This window comes from Theropithecus gelada, chromosome 7b (assembly GCF_003255815.1).
Source record: "Theropithecus gelada isolate Dixy chromosome 7b, Tgel_1.0, whole genome shotgun sequence".
In the NCBI taxonomy this organism is placed as follows: Eukaryota; Metazoa; Chordata; class Mammalia; order Primates; family Cercopithecidae; genus Theropithecus; species Theropithecus gelada.
The window spans coordinates 85,586,470-85,604,751 of record NC_037675.1 but is presented as its reverse complement, the minus strand read 5'-3'; positions in this window follow the sequence as shown (position 1 = coordinate 85,604,751).

Here is an 18,282-nt window from a genome sequence, read left to right as displayed (position 1 = left end):
TTGTAGAGTTATGGGTGTTGATTAGTGGTAGTTGCTGGTTGACCACTATTTGTTAGTATTTATATTGTGATTGAAATTACTCAGGGTAATAGATTAGATAATTAAGAGTAGGGTTAGAAGGGATGGGATAAAAATGGAAAGAAATTAGAGTTTAATTAGACCTTTCTGAGTAGATGCAGTGACAGAGGCTGAAATTTGGGTTTGTGAAATGGTCTTTTGTATAGACTTTTCTAGTCAAATTAGCTCTGGTAGAAGTGAGGCCAGGTTTTGGCTTGTGAATAGGCTGGAGTGGAAGGTTGTATGGTGAATTGTGGTTGAATAAAATCCTAGTATATTGGAGAAGTTGAATGTCTGTAATGGATATTTCAGTTTAAGGTTATTGGTTATGAGATCAATTTCTATTGCTGGCAAGAAGGCTAAGGTGGTCACACTTAGGGCTGTGAGCTTCAGGTGGAGTGGTACTGTTATTTGGGGGAATAAAACAGGAATAATACTGTTGGTGATAAGGAATCCGGTGAAGATGCTGCCGGATTGTTAGGCCCTTAATTGAGTTAATTAGGAAGGGGTTATTTTTGTTAATAATAATCAGAATCACGAAGAGAGGTAGTCTTATTAAATTGAAGAAGATAATATAGTACTGTAGACAGCTGTCAAGGAGGTGGCGATAAGAGTAATAGAAAGGGCTCAGGTATTGGTGTATGATATGTCTGTGGTTTCGATAAGATGTTTAGACTACAAGCCTGTGAGGAAAGACATACCTGTAAGTGCAAGGCTGCCAATAATAAGGGAGCAGGAAGTGAGGGGTAAAGTCTTGAATAGCCCTCCTATTTTTCAGATGTGTTGTTCATCATTGAGACTATGGATAATGGACTCTGAACATGTAAATAATATAGCTTTAAAAAAGGCGTGACTACAGACGTGAAGGAATGTTAGGTGTGGCTGATTAATGCCAATTGTGATTATTATAGGGTCCAGCTGGCTTGAGGTGGAGAATGCTACCATTTTTTTGAGGTCATTTTGTGTTAGAGCACAGATTGCTGTGAATAAAGTAGTATAGCTCCCAGACATAATGTAAAGGTTTGCATTGATAGGTTATTTTCTATTAAAGGGTGGAAGCGGACGAGCAGGAACACTCCTGCCACAACTATAGTTCTGGAGTGGAGTAGGACTGAGACTGGAGTTGGACCTTCTATGGCGGATGGAAGTCAGGGATGGAGGCCGAATTCAGCTTACTTTCCCACTGCTGCTAAGAGAAGCCTAATTAATGGAAGGGAGTTGGGAGTAGGGTCTAGAATAAATATTTGTTGAAATCCTCATGTATTAGAGGACACGAGGAATCATGCAATAGCTAAAATAAAGCCAGTATCACTGATGGAGTTGTACAGAACTGTTGGCGGGCTGCTGTATTAGCTTCTGCTTGGCGGTACCCTCAGCTAATTAGTAAGCAAGACATGATTCCTATGCCTTCTCATCCGATAAAGTGTTAAAAGAGGTTGTTGGCAGTAAACAGAATTAATATTGTGATGAGGAAAAATAAACAAGTATTTGAAAAATTGGTTAATGTTGGGTTCTGAATTTATATACCATGCTGAGAATTCTACAGCAGATCAGGTAACAAATAGTGCTGCTGGGATAAATATTGTGGAGAAGTAGTCTAGTTTGAAGCTTAGTGAGAGTTTGAGAGTTTGGGTTGTTACTCAAAGTCAGTTTGAGATGATGACTTCTTGGCCTGTGCATATAAACATGGTTGTAGGAATGAGGCTAATGATGAAGGTGCATGCAATAGATGTTTTTACGTAATTGGAGTAGGAACATTTTTGCAGGAGTTGGCTAAGAAAATAGTAATCAGTAAGGTTAAGGGGATTAGGGCTGTTATAGCAGTGGAAGAATACCTGTTTGTTACTTTTTTTAAAGCACCAGTGTTTTTTGTTCCTAAGACCAATGTATAACTCTAATCCTTTAAAAGTTGAGAAAGCCATGTTTTTAGGCACGGGGGCATGAGTTAGTAGTTCTTGCATACTTTCTCGGTAGATAAGAAGTTGCAGGCTTCTATTATTAGATAAAAAATCTAATGTTTTGGTTAAACTATAGCTACAGCATGCAAACCTTATAATAATTTCGTGGTTTGTGGATAATAGGAAGAGAGGCACAAGATGTATAGATATTAATGTATTTTCTCATGTAAAGGAAGATGTAATACCGTCAATGTAATATACAAGGGTCCTTTGTTGTGTCGTGCTTAGAATATACAGGGAATAAAGGGCTATAATCAGTGTACTAAGTCCTGTAAGCATAATAGTAATATTTGACCAGAAGAATGAAGCCATAATCACAGAGTTCTTCTGCTAGATTAATGGTAGGAGGTAAGGAAAGGTTAGTGAGATTTGCTAGAAGTCATCAGGAAGTTGTTAGCAGAAGCAGTGTTTGAAGGCCTCAGGTAAGTAATATGGTTCAGCTATGGACTTGCTCGTAGTTTGAATTTTCTAGGCAGAATAGTAAGGATGAAATGAGTCTATGAGCAATTATAAGGGTTACTGCATCTGTAAAGCTTCAGTAGGGTCCGAACAATGTTAGCCATAGCTATGTGGCTTACAGAGGAGTAGGCAATACGTGATTTTAGATGGGCTTGTGGTAGACAAATAGAGCTTGTCATAACTATTCCTGATAGAGGTGATAGGAGGAAAGGGTAGGCTATATGTTCTGTTAGGGGTTGAGGGTAAGAGTAACCCATATTATACCATTGGCACCTAGCTTTAGGAATACTGCTGCAAGTACTATTGAACTGGCAATAGAGGCTTCTACATAGACTTTGGGGAGTCATAGGTGAAATCCGTATAGAGGTATTTTCACAAGGGAAGGGAGTTCATAAGAGGAGAGTGATAGAAAGGGCTAGGATTGGAGCAATAATTTAAAGGGTAATAGTAAACGTTGAGGGCCGTAAAGGTTCTTTGGTGAAAAGTTTTATTGCATCAGCGAATGGTTGAAGCAGCCCATAGGGACCTACAATGTTAGGTCTTCTGTGTAGTTGTATACAGCCTAAGATTTTCCATTCGATGATTGTAAAGAATGCTATAGCAATAAGAGTGGAGATAATGAGTAGGAGAAGGTTAATTATGGGCATATTGTTAAGAACAGAAGTTGAACCTCTGATTATAAAGTTTTACGTTTTATGCAATTGCCGGGCTCTGTCATCTTAACAAACCCTGCTATTGGATAGGGTATGTGATGATTTTTTAGATTGAGATAGCATCGTCCATGCAGTGAGGGTGGTTTATGAAGTGGGCCCTGTTTCTCTTGTCCTTTCATACTAGGAGAAATGTTAAATAGATAGAAACCAACCTGGATTACTCCGGTCTGAACTCAGATCACGCAGGACTTTGATCATTGAACAAATGAACCCTTATTAGTGGCTACACCATTAGGATGTCCTGATCCAACATCGAGGTTGTAAACCTTATTGTCAATATGGACTCTAGAATAGGATTGTGTTGTTATCCCTGGGTAACTTATTCCATTGATGAAATTATTGAGTCAATGTGTATTAACTTGCTTAGACTAGTGTGGTCTTAGTTTAGATTGTTCAGAGGTTGAATTATGCTCCAAGGTCACCCTAACCAAAATTTTTAAGGCAGAGATAATAGGCTAGGACCTGTAGGCTTGTGTGAGTTTTTATTTGCGTTAATGAATTAAAGCTCCATAGGGTCTTCTCATGTTATTTGTTTATATTCGCCTCTTCACGGTTAGGTAAATTTCACTGATTAAAAGTAAGAGACAGCTCAACCCTTGTGTGGCTATTCATACAAGTCCTTATTTAGGGAACAAGTGATTATGCCACGTTGCATGGTCAGGCTACCACCACTGTTGAACATATGTCACTGGGCAGGTAGTGCCTCTAATACTGGTAATGCTAGAGGTGATGTTTTGGTAAGCAAGCAAGGTAAGATTTGCCAATTTCCTTTTAGTTTTTCATAATCTTTCCTTAGAGCATACTTGTGTTGGGTTAACATTGTAAATAACAGGGTGCTTATTATATCATTTATTAATATTAGGCTGTTAACTGTCAGTGGGTTATTCAGGTCTGATGTAAGCTTATGCAATGGAGAACATGTTCATGTTACTTATATTAACATTATTGCTTCTATTAAGTAATAGATTAGTCCAATGTGATGTTAGGAGTTCAGTAGAGTGATTAGAATCTAAGATAGTTAGATGTTGAGCTTAAATGCTTTCTTAATTGGTGGCTGTTTGGGGGCCAACTATGGTGGTAATATTTTTTACTCTCTGTTGGAAGGTTGTTTCCTAGGGTCTAAAGAGTTATCCCTCTTTAGACTAACAGTTAAACTTACAGGAAGATTAGGTAATTCTGTGGGTAAGTTTAAAGTTGAATTAGGATTCCATCTTGGACAACCAACTATCACCAGGCTCTCGGTAGGCTTGCCATGGCTAGTCATGAATCTTCTATTTTGCCACACAGGTGAGTGTGCTCTTTTAGCTGTTCTCGGGTAACTTGTCTGGTTTTGGGGGACTTGGCCATAGTTCTCTGTGTAAAGTTATTTCTATTTAATACATTATGCAGAAGGTTTGTCTTTGTTTTTGAATGCTTGATACAACTCTTTAATCTCCTCACTTGAAGAATGAGAAGGTTATCACGAAAATTGATGGAAAGAGTCAACTAAAATATTATATCCTGTGAAAGGCAACAGTTGGAGAAAATATCGCACACTTTCTAGGGATTGAGACAATCCAAAGACCAATTTAGATCGCCATCTAAACTATTTAAGATCTGAGTGTCAGCAGAGAGTTAAGTAGCTCATTTCAGTGGCATTGGAAGATCCAAGATATAAACATCAGCAGAAAAAGAAGTGAAATTGGGAAAATGAAAATGATACATTCATTTTCTATAGTATCTATTGATTATTAATAAACTTCAGTGATTAATGTTTTATCAATAAAGTAATATTCCAACTAAGGATACTTAGACTATTCAGATAGGAGTATCATAAGTTAACTGATTTGTTTATGGTTGAATATATAGTTTATAATTAGAATCCACCTTTGTTTTCATCTACATAACCTTGTGGTTACAGGAAGAAAGGAAGAAGCATATTGAAAAAAATGAGAGGAGAAGAGAAGAATAAAAAGATATTTACCAGAAAGGCTGATTGTGTCCCAGACACATTCTACTATGGCCTGAGATCTCCTCTGAATTATTTAAGTGTAACCCAAACATAACTGGGAGGTAACTATGATACGAGCAACCTATTAATCAGATATCAGAGGTGCTAATTACTACTACTAATATGGTTTGGCTGTGTTCCTACTCAAATCTCACCTTGAATTGTAATAATCCCCACATGTCCAGGATGGGGCAAGGTGGAGATAATTGGATCATGGATGGAGTTTCCCTTACACTGTTCTTGTGGCAGTGAATAAGTCTCATGAGATCTGATGGTTTTATAAATGGTAGTTCCCCTCGCAAGCTCTCTTGCCTGCTGTCATGTAAGATGTGCCGTTCTCCTCCTTTGCCTTCCTCCATGATTGTGAGGTGTCCCCAGCCATGTGGAACCATGAATCCATTAAACCTCTTTTCTTTATGAGTTACCCAGTCTTTGGTATATCTTTATTAGCAGCGTGAGAACAGATTAATACAACTTCTTACATTGGAACTCAAACTGCCATTTAATGATCATTTTAACTTCTGCATCCATTTTCACTTCTTAAAATTTTTACTTCAAGGAAAATAAGCACAGTTAAGTGAGATAATGAATATGGCAATGCCCAATATATCAACATTTGTCAGCAAATGACTTTGGAATGTTATTTAACCTGATCTTCGCTCGTATTTGTGGAGAAGATTTTATTATGCCATTTTTAATATAAATTTCTAGAGGTCATAAAAGAATACTTAGAATTGTTTTTTCATGGCTCTCATTTTCTTCAGAATTCATTAATAAGAACTTATACCCCTTAAATGAAGAACTTCTGTACTGAAGAAGCAGCATAGATATATTATGTATTACGTTCTAGACCTTCTGGGAGCTTATGATCAAACTGAGAAGAGCACAACTGAAATTTCAGAGTATGGCTCCAAATGTTATAAATCTTCAGACGAAGGAGATTAATGTCCACGAGAATACCTAGAGTAAACTCCATGGAACTGGCAGGATTTGGTTGAAATTTATTAGACAAGGAAAGGAGAGAAAAAAAGGCATTTGAGCGTCTCTGAAATAATTACAGCGATAGTATCAAGGCAGAAATTGGGTATGTCACGGAGGATATTAGCATTCATTGTGGGCCGGATATGCACGAAACCAAATGTCTACATAAAATACACAAATTAATTTCCAAGTAAAATCTTCAAAACTGTAAAGGACATACATATTTTACTACTCAAAATAACTTTTGTGATAGATATTGACTTCAATATCTTACACATAATCCCAAAGTGAGTGGACACCTCTCTGATTCTTTGCAGAGCAACAGGATTGCCTCACTGCTTGGATTCCACAATGGCCTTAATAAGCACTAAGCTTCCTCCCAACCTTCATGAGAACTCTCCAAGTCCCCCTGCTCTTCTATTCCTGAGCTCTTACATGCTCTCCCTGTTCAATACTAACACCCAACACACCCGTGAACTGTTCTTTCTATCAGATTTCTCTACATATCCAATCACACTAAGGTTTTGCCATTTTAGTAGCTTTATTGAAGCTGAGACTTCAGATGAGTTGGTGAATGGTTCATACTGAGCCTGACAAACTTCCCCACTTAGGTTCCTCTTCTTCCTACCTCAGGCACTCTAGGTCAGAAACCATAGAAAATCCTACCTTTGATTCATTCAAATTAGCCTCACTTCCTTCTCTAGAACCTTAACACAGTCCGACATCCCATATCCCACAGAGACTCAACTACTAACAAACTGCTAATCAAGTTTCAACTTTTTCCAAAATCTGTTGTTCAAGTATAAGGCCATGTTGTAAAAGATTTTATTTTATTTTATTTATTTATTGTTTGAGTTGGAGTCTCACTCTGTCGTCCAGGCCGGAGTGTAGTGGAGCGATCTCGGCTCGTTGCAACCTCCGCCTCCCGGGTTCACGCCATTCTCCTGCCTCAGCTTCCCGAGTAGCTGAGACTACAGGCGCCCGCCACCACACCCTGCTAATTTTTTGTATTTTTTAGTAGAGACGGGGTTTCACCGTGTTAGCCAGGATGATCTTGATCTCCTGACCTTGTGATCCACCCGCCTCAGCCTCCCAAAGTCCTGGGATTACAGGCGCGAGCCACCGCGCCTGGCCATAAAAGATTTTAAAATGAGCAAAAACCAGCTGAATGCCCTATTCTGTCAAGCTTACATTTATGGCAGATCTTCATCTCTCATTGTCCTTGAGTTATTTATAACTCTGAGTTGTAGAGATCTCATAATAATGCAAATAATTCCAGTCCATAGAAATGCAAATAAGTTCTGTTTGATGGATTGTAGTTGATTATTGCCTTATAATGTTGACTAATTGCGCATGTAGTCGTACATTCATGTCATCATTCCTGATTGTCTATGTGTTCTTTACATTCCCCTCCAAAACAGCTGTACCATCTTACTGTTTCTCTCATTAATTAATGAGTTAATAAAATCTTTTGTTTATTTATTTATTTTTTTACCAAAGTAATGATCATCTGTATTTCCTACAAAATATGTTATACTCATCTACAAGCAGTCTTCAATGATTGTCATTAACTTCTGGGAAAATATCTGAGAAGGCCCAAATTCAAGTTTAGAAATTTTAGAATAATTTCTTTTCTATCAGATACGTTCAGAAAAACCCTTACTGCCTTCAATAGTCCATAGAATATCAACGTAGTAGATTTCTTAAATGCATGGTGCAGGTTGCCACCTAGAAATAACACTAGGTAAGGGAGGGACATGTTACTTAAATTTTGATATCATAAACTAACATATATGCTCCTGGATTAAATTGTTTTATGTTCATCATGAACTAATGGAATGTAAGCCTTCAGATTTTGTGCCCCACATTTTTTATGTTTGAAATAATATTTATTCATTGGAATCCTAATCATAGACATTTTGAAGGGATCATAGTCCTTTTTTCAAGAAGCTGGACATGACATGACTTTAAGCTTCTAAAGATTTGTCTGCGTAGGGTTGCAAAGCAGGCAAACATAAAATGCCACTCTATTATAAATAATCAAGAAGCATATTAGCAGATTCATCCTATTTTTTACCTGCCAAAATTTCAGGTAAGTTTGTACAGGCTTTACAAATGTGAATTATATGTGATTTGATGTATCTTACTTACATGTTTTGCAGAAGATAAGGCGCAGTGTTGGATAGGTTCTCCCCTCAGACTGTTGTATTTCACAGGATGTATTCTTTTAGTTGAATTTCTCTATCATTTATTATGATAACCTTCACATTCTTCACAATAAAGAGATAATTATCTGTTAACCAAGTATCTAAGGTAAAAAGCCCTAACCTGTAGGCAGAAATTTTGTTATAGGATCTATAGGAGAACTGGATAATAAATGATATCAATTTGAGTTTTTATACTTTGTGACTCTCCTCAAATTTGCTGTGAAAAGACTTAGGCTTTAAAAAAGGAACTTATCTACTCAATCATTCAGCCACTCATTCATTCAGTCACTCGAGTTATTAAATACTGTGTTCCATGGGCTACATTTAGAGCTGGGTATAAACGAATAAATAAAATATAGTACTGACAGAACTCTAAGTGGGTGGAGAAACACAGATTGCGAGTAGGGGGTTTAAATTTTGTCTTTGCATATTATAAATTGCAAGATTTTCCTCCTTTAAGTAATTTAGCACTCAGCCTTTAATCTCTAAAATCAGGAACTTTATATCAATTATTTAGGACTTTTGTGAAGACTAAATGTGACCATGTTAAGCAAGTGCCTGACACATAGCAGGCGCCTAACATATGGTAGCTATTCCTAATAAGATAAGACCGTTTGGAGAACAAAATGTTGTTCTGGAAACTGAGTAGAGAGTGATTTAGTGGCAGGTAGAATCACGGATTGAAGTCATGACACTTGATGTAGTTTTTAAAACCAGACTCAGAAATAAGCCAGACACAGAAAAAAATCTATTAGATAATTTTACTTATATATAAAATCTTTAAAAAAAGTCAAACGTACAGAGCTAGAGAATAAAACAGTGGTTCCCAGAAACAGAGTGATGTATATTGAAATGGGTAAATATAGGAAAAAGGATAGAAAGAAACAGATCTGTAGCATCAACAAGTCTAGAGATCTAATGTACAACCTGAGGACTGTACTTAATAAAATGATACTGCATTAAGATCTTTGTTAAAGAAATAGATTTTAGCTGCTTTTATCACCCAAAAGGTAACTATGCGTGATGATGGATATGTTAATTGCTTCACTATAGTAACCACTTTAGTACCTCTGTATATCCCAGAATGTCATATTGTAAACCTCACGCATATACAGTAAAATCTGTTAGACAAACAAACACAATTTTTGAGATACACATATAGAAGAAGGTGGTAGCATTTCCAGGCAATACGATTGCATGTGTGAAAACAGGTATGAGATTTTCACAGTTCATGTAAAATAATCTATTCTGTTTTTAAAAACAAAAGTGGGGAAAAAAAAACCCTGAACTCTCAATTTGGGGTAATTAAAACATTAAGATTCTGGAAAGTTTAAAATCTAGTATTGGGTTTACTACATTTAGAATAAATTATGACTATAATTTACAGACCTTTTTGCATTTCTTAGTATAGAATTTTTCCCAGAAAAGAGTATAGTAAAATATACTTTGTTATTTTTTTAAATTATTTTTTGGTTATATCTACTCACATCTTTAAAACAACAACTATATGATTTCTAAATATTAGAAAAGAACTTTTTACTTTCTTTTACAGGAAAAATATGGGTGGAAAATTTACTCAAGAAAATCTTTAAAAATGTTAAAAATATATACAAATATACTCCCAAAGAATAGATGGGACTAATTCTCCAGAATTTCTAAATTAACCTCACATTTGCTATTCCTACAAAGTTTAGGGTTGCAAATTCTACCCGAAGTGGAGCGGGTGGAGAGACAGTTGGAAGAGTAGCATGAAGCATTGTGTTTAGTCAAACATCAAGGTAGACATTGCTGTGAAGCCTTCGTGGATGTGATTAACATTTACAATCAATTGACTTTATTATTTTATTTATTATTCTTATTAGTTTTTGAGACAGAATCTCCCTGTGTCACCCAGGCAGGAGTGCAGTGGCATGATTATGCCTCACTGCAACCTCCACCTCTCAAGTTGAAGCGATTCTAGTGCCCCAGCCACCTGAGTAGCTGGTACTACAGGCATGCACCACCACGGTGGGCTAATTTTTGTGTTTTTAGTAGAGACATGTTTTCACCATGTTGGCCAGGCTGGTATCAAACTAGTGGCCTCAAGTGATCTGTGTGCTGCGACCTACCAAAGTACTGAGATTACAGGTGTGAGCCACCGTGCCCAGTCAACAATCAATTAACTTTAAATAAAACAGAGTCCCCTCCACAATATGGGTATACCTCATACAATCAGTAGAAGGCCTTGAGCATAAAAACAAGGGTTTCCAGAGGAAGAAGAAATTCTGTCTTAAGTCTGAAACACAGAAATCCTGCCAGTATTTTCAGGCTGCTGGCTTATGCTGAAGAATTTAGACTCAAGATTGCAACATCAATTCTCACCTCGATTTATCAGGATGAATTTCCAGGCTGCTTGTCTGCCTTATGGGTTTCAGTCCTGTTAGCTACCAAAATCACATTAACCAATTCTATAAAAAGGTCTCTCTATATAGAAAGATGATAGATAGGATGGATGGATGGATGGATGGATGGACGGACGGACGGATGGATGGATGGATGGGCCAGATACCTATATATATTGGTTCTGTGGTTTTTTTTTGTTTTGTTTTGTTTTTTTTTTTTGAGAATCAGAACTCTAATACCCACTGTAATGTACACAAAAAAAGATCAATTTTTCAATATCTACAGCTTTAAATAAGGCTAGACTTGACAAGCATATTTCAGAACAACTGAAGTCCTTAAGAAGTATATTGAGTAAGAGAAAATGCACCATGCAGGAAATCACAATTCAGCCCTTCTTTATTATCTGTATCACTCACAAGCTCTGTGACTGTCACCCTTCACTACCTAAATACATTTAGCTGTAAAATAACAAAATTAAATTTGCTCATCGCCACAGGTTTTTCCTGCTCTAACATTTCATAATATCTATGATCCATCATTGGTAATTGTCATCTCTAGAAGGACCATAATATACAAAAACTCCCAGTAACACGGGACTGGAATAGGTAAGCATATGATCGAGGAGAGAAATGTTCTAAACATAAGGTAAGAAATAAACTTGTAAGGAATTTGAAGTCCCTATGTATGAGGCATGCATAGGAATCTGAAATAAATTTAATTGGTTCATTAAAGTGAAACATACTATAGAAACCCTGGCGCCCATCTGGCCCAGATGAAGGCTTTTGTTGTTGTTTTTCATTTGTTTGCTTGGTTGATGTGTCAGCTGTAGCTTGTTCAGTGACTGTTGCTGTCTGAGATGTAAGGATTTCCGGCTCTGCGTTTCTGTTTTGTATTCATATCAGGTCCTGGTCTTTTTGACCATTTGTATGTCTAGTTACACAATAACATTGGCCAAGAATCTGGGTTTCCCCAGAAATGTGGTTTTAAGAACTATTAGAAAAGTTTGCTGTGCCTGATACTGAGGTTATTTATATCATCTTCAGGGTTAGGGAATGCCTCTAACATGACCCAGTAATGCTAGGATTTAGAAATTTAGTAAAAAAAAGATCCATAGTACTGAGTTTACCTGCCTAGAACCTGGTAACAATAATTTTACCTCAGTTGTGCCATATAATGATGGAGACATAGTAATAGTAATGGTAATAATAATAACAAAGTAGAAGGATATCATATATTCATTCCACCAATGCCAGTAACATATAGACATAAGTTAGAAATTGACTACCATCACAGAATACATTCTCATGTGTTGGACTGGTTCAAGGGAAAGTTAGAAAATCTGATGTCCCTGATGAAATCACATCCTTAGAGTAAATCAAATGAGACTTTAGGTCCTGAATTCTCTGGTCATGCATTTCTGGACCATATGCCTTAATGTTACTCTTGCATTAATGTTAACAGATCTGTAGTACAAAGTGTGACCCCCGGCCCAGCAGCAGCGGCATCACATGGGCACTTCTTAGAAAGATAAATTGTTGGTTCCCATCTCAGACCTACTGAATCAGAAAATGGGGGTAAGGTTCAGGAATCTGTGTTTATAAAAACCCTTCAGATGACCCTGACTAAAATTTGAGAACCAGCACACCAATCTACACCTAAATCTACTTTACCAATAAATATTCTTCTGTTTAACATCTCCAGAGAAACATACCTTCCTATTCTTGTATGCATCTAAAGATGGAACCTTACAGAGAAAAGCCAAACAAGCAGATAAACAAACAAGGCAAACAAAAATAAGCCAGTGAAGGAATTCCAAAATGTGCATGTGGAAGCAATGTTTCTTTTACTTCTATGACTGGAAATTGTGTTTACAGTAAGAGACCTGTGGCTAAATGAGGTTCCTTCCCCTGTGATCTCAGAATCTGAAATATGTTGTTTAATACTTATTCATCTTAGGCTTCCCCAGGCAGCTAGTGTGAAATCAAAAGGACTGTAGGCATCTTCAGACACTGCAGACCTAATATAGGTAATTCTAATGTTCCTTTTCCCTTTTTATCTTTATACATCTTCATTACTAATCCACTAGTTCAAATGCTAGCTGTAGAGGTTGAGAAGAAGGCATTTATTTAAATCCAGATTCAAACAAATCTTAGGTAGTTAGAATCAGTGCTGAAAAAAAATAGAGATAAAAGGCCATTTGGCATCTTGATTAAAATTAACCAGAAATAATAGAATGTCTAGAGGAAGGAATAATATAAACACATAGCCTTAATTTCCTATATCCAAATTATTCAGCAATTTGACTGCACTTCTCATTGATTTTCTGTTATATGGATAGGAGACAATTTTGGAAGGATTAGAACTATTACCACATACCAAAGATAATGCTTCAAGCCCTTGATTCAAAATCTTTCATGTTTCCAAACAATCTATAATTAAAAGTCCACCTACCTTCAATTCTAGAAATAATTTCATAATGCAAATTTAATTGACTGTTATTAGCAGGACCAGATTAAGTAGCTTGTTGTGGTCATGATGAGTTTATCTGTTATGCTTATAATTAGGACTCCCACAGCCAATAAGCCCAGAGGGCCTCAAAGCCCACAGTCAACCCCTGTTGCCAAGAGCCACTTACACATTCTTAAATGATCAAGTGTCTATTCCTGCCGCCACCGAGAGTCACCACCTCCTGCTTTCCTCTTTATATTTTTAATCTAGCATGTGGATTAATTTGCTTTCTGGGAACCTCAAGGGGCTAAAGGCTTCATGCATGGACCTATTTGCTCTTCTCATAAGAATGCCAATTGCTATGTGAAGCTGGAGCTAGAAACTGGGGGCTGGGGACTGGGATTACTGCACTAATACCCCCAGACATTGAGAAGTCAGGCAGCCTGCTGAAATGTTAGTTCTTGAGGAGAAAGCATGTCTTCTCATTTTAATTTTATTGTTATCATTGCTGTGATTTTAAGCAACTTTATTCATACCTTCATATATTTTGCAACTTTCTCCTTTCTTCTTTTGACCCTCCTCTGAGAATAGGTAAAGCCTATTTTTCTCGTTCTGTATTCCAAAGAGAAGCTGAGTTATATGTCTGTTAAAATTAATGCCTTTTTAGGAATAACTCATGATCTAGAAAAGCTACAGGGTCAATTTGAATGTTATTCAGACATCTTCAAAGACTGCTGTAAACAACTGCATTAAGACTTATCACTGGTTTAGTATACACAGTAAACTATCTTCATATAGAGACAACGTTAATGTTTTTTGATTTTGTTTTTGTTTGTTTTTTTGTTTTCCAGCAATTAGGAAGCTTTAAAAATCCTGATGCCTGGTTCACATTCTAGATCAATTGAGTAACAAAATCCAGTGGAGGACTCAAGCATCAGAATTTTTTTAAAGCTTCCCAGAAGTTTCTAAAGGTAACCAAGGTCGAAAAGCACTGGAAAGTGATTCCACGTTAATCCCTTAAGAATAAACAGCACAATATCAGCTGGGATGTGGTTAGAGTCTATAATCTATTACATTTCCAAAAAAATTCTCGGATTGTGATTAAAGAACTAATTATTAATAATCAGGATTAGAAGTAGTCAATAGAAAGACTGGAAAGAAGATTGTCTGCTTAGTTCAGGAGGCTTCTGTAGAATGTACCACCCCCTCCATTTTTTAAGGAACAATTTACATTACCCATTAACTACTTTACAGAGGGTTTTTCTCACTTAGAAAAATATCTTATAGAAGTTCTGTCACTTATTATTCGTGTGATTTTAGGCAAGTCTTCTAATCATTAAAAGGAGCTAATATTACTACCGGCTTCATAATGTTGGTGGGTTTAAGAAGATAACTCTCGTAAAGCAATTAGCGCCGAAAAAAAAGCTGGCATAAAATAAGAACCCTATAAACATTAACTATTATTATCAGCATGAACCCAAGTCAGGTGTTTTGGGTATGGAGACAAATATAAAATGTGTTTTTATGTTTTGATTCTAGCCACTGAGTAATTATTATTCTTAATTTAACCTGTCAGAGAAATGCACTAAGATATTTTATGATTCATTTATGGAGTATAAAGAAACATGGTCATTTGCTTTGTCTTACAGATAGTAATCTTTCAATAGGGTCCTTATTTGGTTGATTTTCCCCCCATACTCTTTCCCCCGTACTCTAAGGTAAAATAACCTTGCAAAGAATGGTTTTGAGGCTGTCTAAACAGAAAAACCTGTAGGGTACAAGATGGAGACTTTTGACCTATTTTTTTGTTCATCTTATCTTAATAGGATTTGAGTAAGGATAGCTGATGTCTCTAGCTACATCCTTTGAACGGTAGACGGGAGAGTGCAACAGTGCCTCATCCTAAGGCAATTCTAAAAATTCCACATCCTAGATTTAATTATTTATCAGGCTACTTCCTTTCCTAAACATGAAATAAAATGTCCCAGTTTCACCACATTAAATATGATAATCCAGGGAAAAAAGAGCAAAGTGAGTTTTAAAAAGAAAGAAACATTAAAAAGGAACTCATCAGGAAGCATTTCAGCAGCTACTTAAACTGGAATATGAAAGTGTCTAGTCGAGAGTAAAAAGGTCTATCCCTCAGATTTTTAATTTCATCAAATGCCATTTTTATTACTTGAGAACATACATATGTGACTTACCTTCAGAAACTTGATGAATTATTTGATTAATTTTGGTACTTATGCGATGGCTGCCAAATAAAATACAAGAGGATTCAGTCTGTCTCCACAAATATTGTGTCTACCACCACAAATATTGCATGGCACAAACTTATACTAAAAAACATTTTTCGAAACTTAAATTTAACGGTGTGCTTCTTTAAATATTTTATTCCGATTTAACCCATAAGATAAGATTTTCTGTTTTTAATAGAAACGTTGTAACAATTTTTATCAGTTGAAGGGTATTGCTTTTTCATTTAACTTGAATAAGTAAAAAAGGGTGAACTCTTCAGAGACCATAAAATGCAATCATTTGATCAGATCCATTCTGTTGGCTAAAATCATGTTCTTAATGAAGAATCAAGAAAAAAGAAGTTTACATTGACATAGTCTGAATTATGTTTTATTTTCTTTGATTTTTTTTGCCGGAATTACCTGCGTTGATGAATGTACATGCTGATGTTTTGTTTTGTGTTTTAATTTACAAAAGCATAATTTTTTAATCTTAAATTTTCTATGAGTAATCCAATTACATATTTAAGAAAAAAATCTGCAATTGATTCCTAACTTTATAATTACTGTATAGTACTCAATAAGTGTCCATTTCATAAAAGCTACCATGTAAAATAAAAAATGAAATAATTAAAAGAAGCAACTTTTACACTGAACTACAATTTGATATCATAAGAATATCAATGTATGACAAGTATGCATTTTTGAGACCCAGCCTTTCCTTCTGCAGCATTGTGACCTCAGGCAATTTATTTAATCAATTCTTGCCTCTATTTCTTCCTCAACAATAAAGATATCATAACAATACCTAAATCATAGGCTGTTTGTTAGAATTAAATAATAATAATTCACACGAAGCGAGGGCCTTGGCATAAAGTATACTTCAGAAAATATTAGGTGCTGTTTCATTTATTAGTGTTAATTATCAAAGAATACTCTGAGAGAGTATTTCCAATACATTTCTCTTCATCAGTGAGCCCAATTCTTGATATTCTGGCTATTTCTATATGGGGTATTGCAGGTCTGCAGAGAAAACAACAATCTAATTATAGTCAACAGTTGAAACCTCCAGGAATTGCATACTATGGAGCAGAAAAAAGTAAAAAATGAGCCTGATAAGGTGGTATTACCTGAAAATTGTTTCTAGTAGATTCTATCCACTGATCTTCTCAGTGGACTCTTTCCTGTAATTGTCAGACACGATTGACTCTAACAAAGTAAATATCTATAAAGTTATAAATAACTTAGAATTTTCTTTAATACGGAATGACCCACATAGCTGAAAATTAATAAAGAATAGCTGAATCCACATCAAGAAATGATAGCCATAGAGTTATTATGTAATTTTTATACATTATCATAACCATGATTTTATATGAAATCCAGACATGTCATACTGTACTAATTACAAATTTATTTCTTACAAAATTAGTACTTTTTAAAAACTACTGGTATTAGTTCAATTTTTCTCCTCTGTTCAATTTTGGATATTGTTTTTACCTCGTTTTGTCTCATATCTTTTTATTAAACAATTTCACTTCTCTGTATCAGGGTCCTGATTACTTTTCTCAGAAAAACATTTGTATTTGTTTAACTGCTTAATTAAAAGTTTGTCAGAGCAAAATTTCATTTTTAAATTTAAAAAAGTTTCCTTTAAGCATGAGTTTTTATCAATAACGTTGTTAAAAAGGCTTTGTTTTTCTCCTATGTACTTTGAAAACACCATTTACATTTTAGATAAGCAATTTTTGTTTCATTTTATCTCCTACTCCCTCTCAACCTCCGCCCCCTGCCATACTTCCCCTCTCCCTTACTCCCTCCCCACTACTTTCCTTCATTTTTTTTTTTTTAATAGATTGCCCAATTCATAAGCTCTAGCTTTCATGTGACCTTGGGTGCCTCTTAGCTGCTGTGGCTTTGTGATATGCATTTTCTCTTCGTTCTGAACACTCTATGTGCTCTGATTGTGACTTCTTTGTTCTGACTCCTTCTTTTAGTAAAAACATCATAATCTTTTTCTCTTTTTGAGTAGATGTGGAAAATTTGATTACTGAGGGAAAAAAATAAAATAAATAAATAAATAAATAAAACCTTGATGACTGTTTAAAGTCACAGGTTTAGCGTTGCCTGAGTTTTAACTCCTTAAATATTTAGTCTTTACTGACATGTGAGCAACAAGGTCTGGCCTGTTGTCTCCTTTCCTTAAGTATTTCCCTCTTATCTCTGATCAGCAATTGAAACACTAGGTAAAAGAGAAACAGGTAGTATTTTTCATCTCTCTTAGACAAATGCATTATTCAAAGGTTATATGGTAACATAAAGCCTTTTTTTAAAAATTTATTATTATACTTTAATTTCTAGGGTACATGTGCACAACGTGCAGGTTTGTTACATATGTATACTTGTGCCATGTTGCTGTGCTGCACCCATCAACTCGTCAGCACCCATCAACGCATCATTTACATCAGGTATAACTCCCAGTGCAATCCCTCCCCACTCCCCTCTCCCCATAATAGGCCCCAGTGTGTGATGTTCCCCTTCCCAAGTCCAGGTGATCTCATTGTTCAGTTCCCACCTATGAGTGAGAACATGTGGTGTTTGGTTTTCTGTTCTTGTGATAGTTTGGGCTGAGAATGATGGTTTCCAGCTGCATCCATGTCCCTACAAAGGACACAAACTCATTCTTTTTTATGGCTGCATAGTATTCCATGGTGTATATGTGCCACATTTTCTTAATCCAGTCTGTCACTGATGGACATCTGGGTTGATTCCAAGTCTTTGCTATTGTGAATAGTGCCGCAATGAACATACGCATGCATGTGTTTTTATAGCAGTATGATTTATAATCTT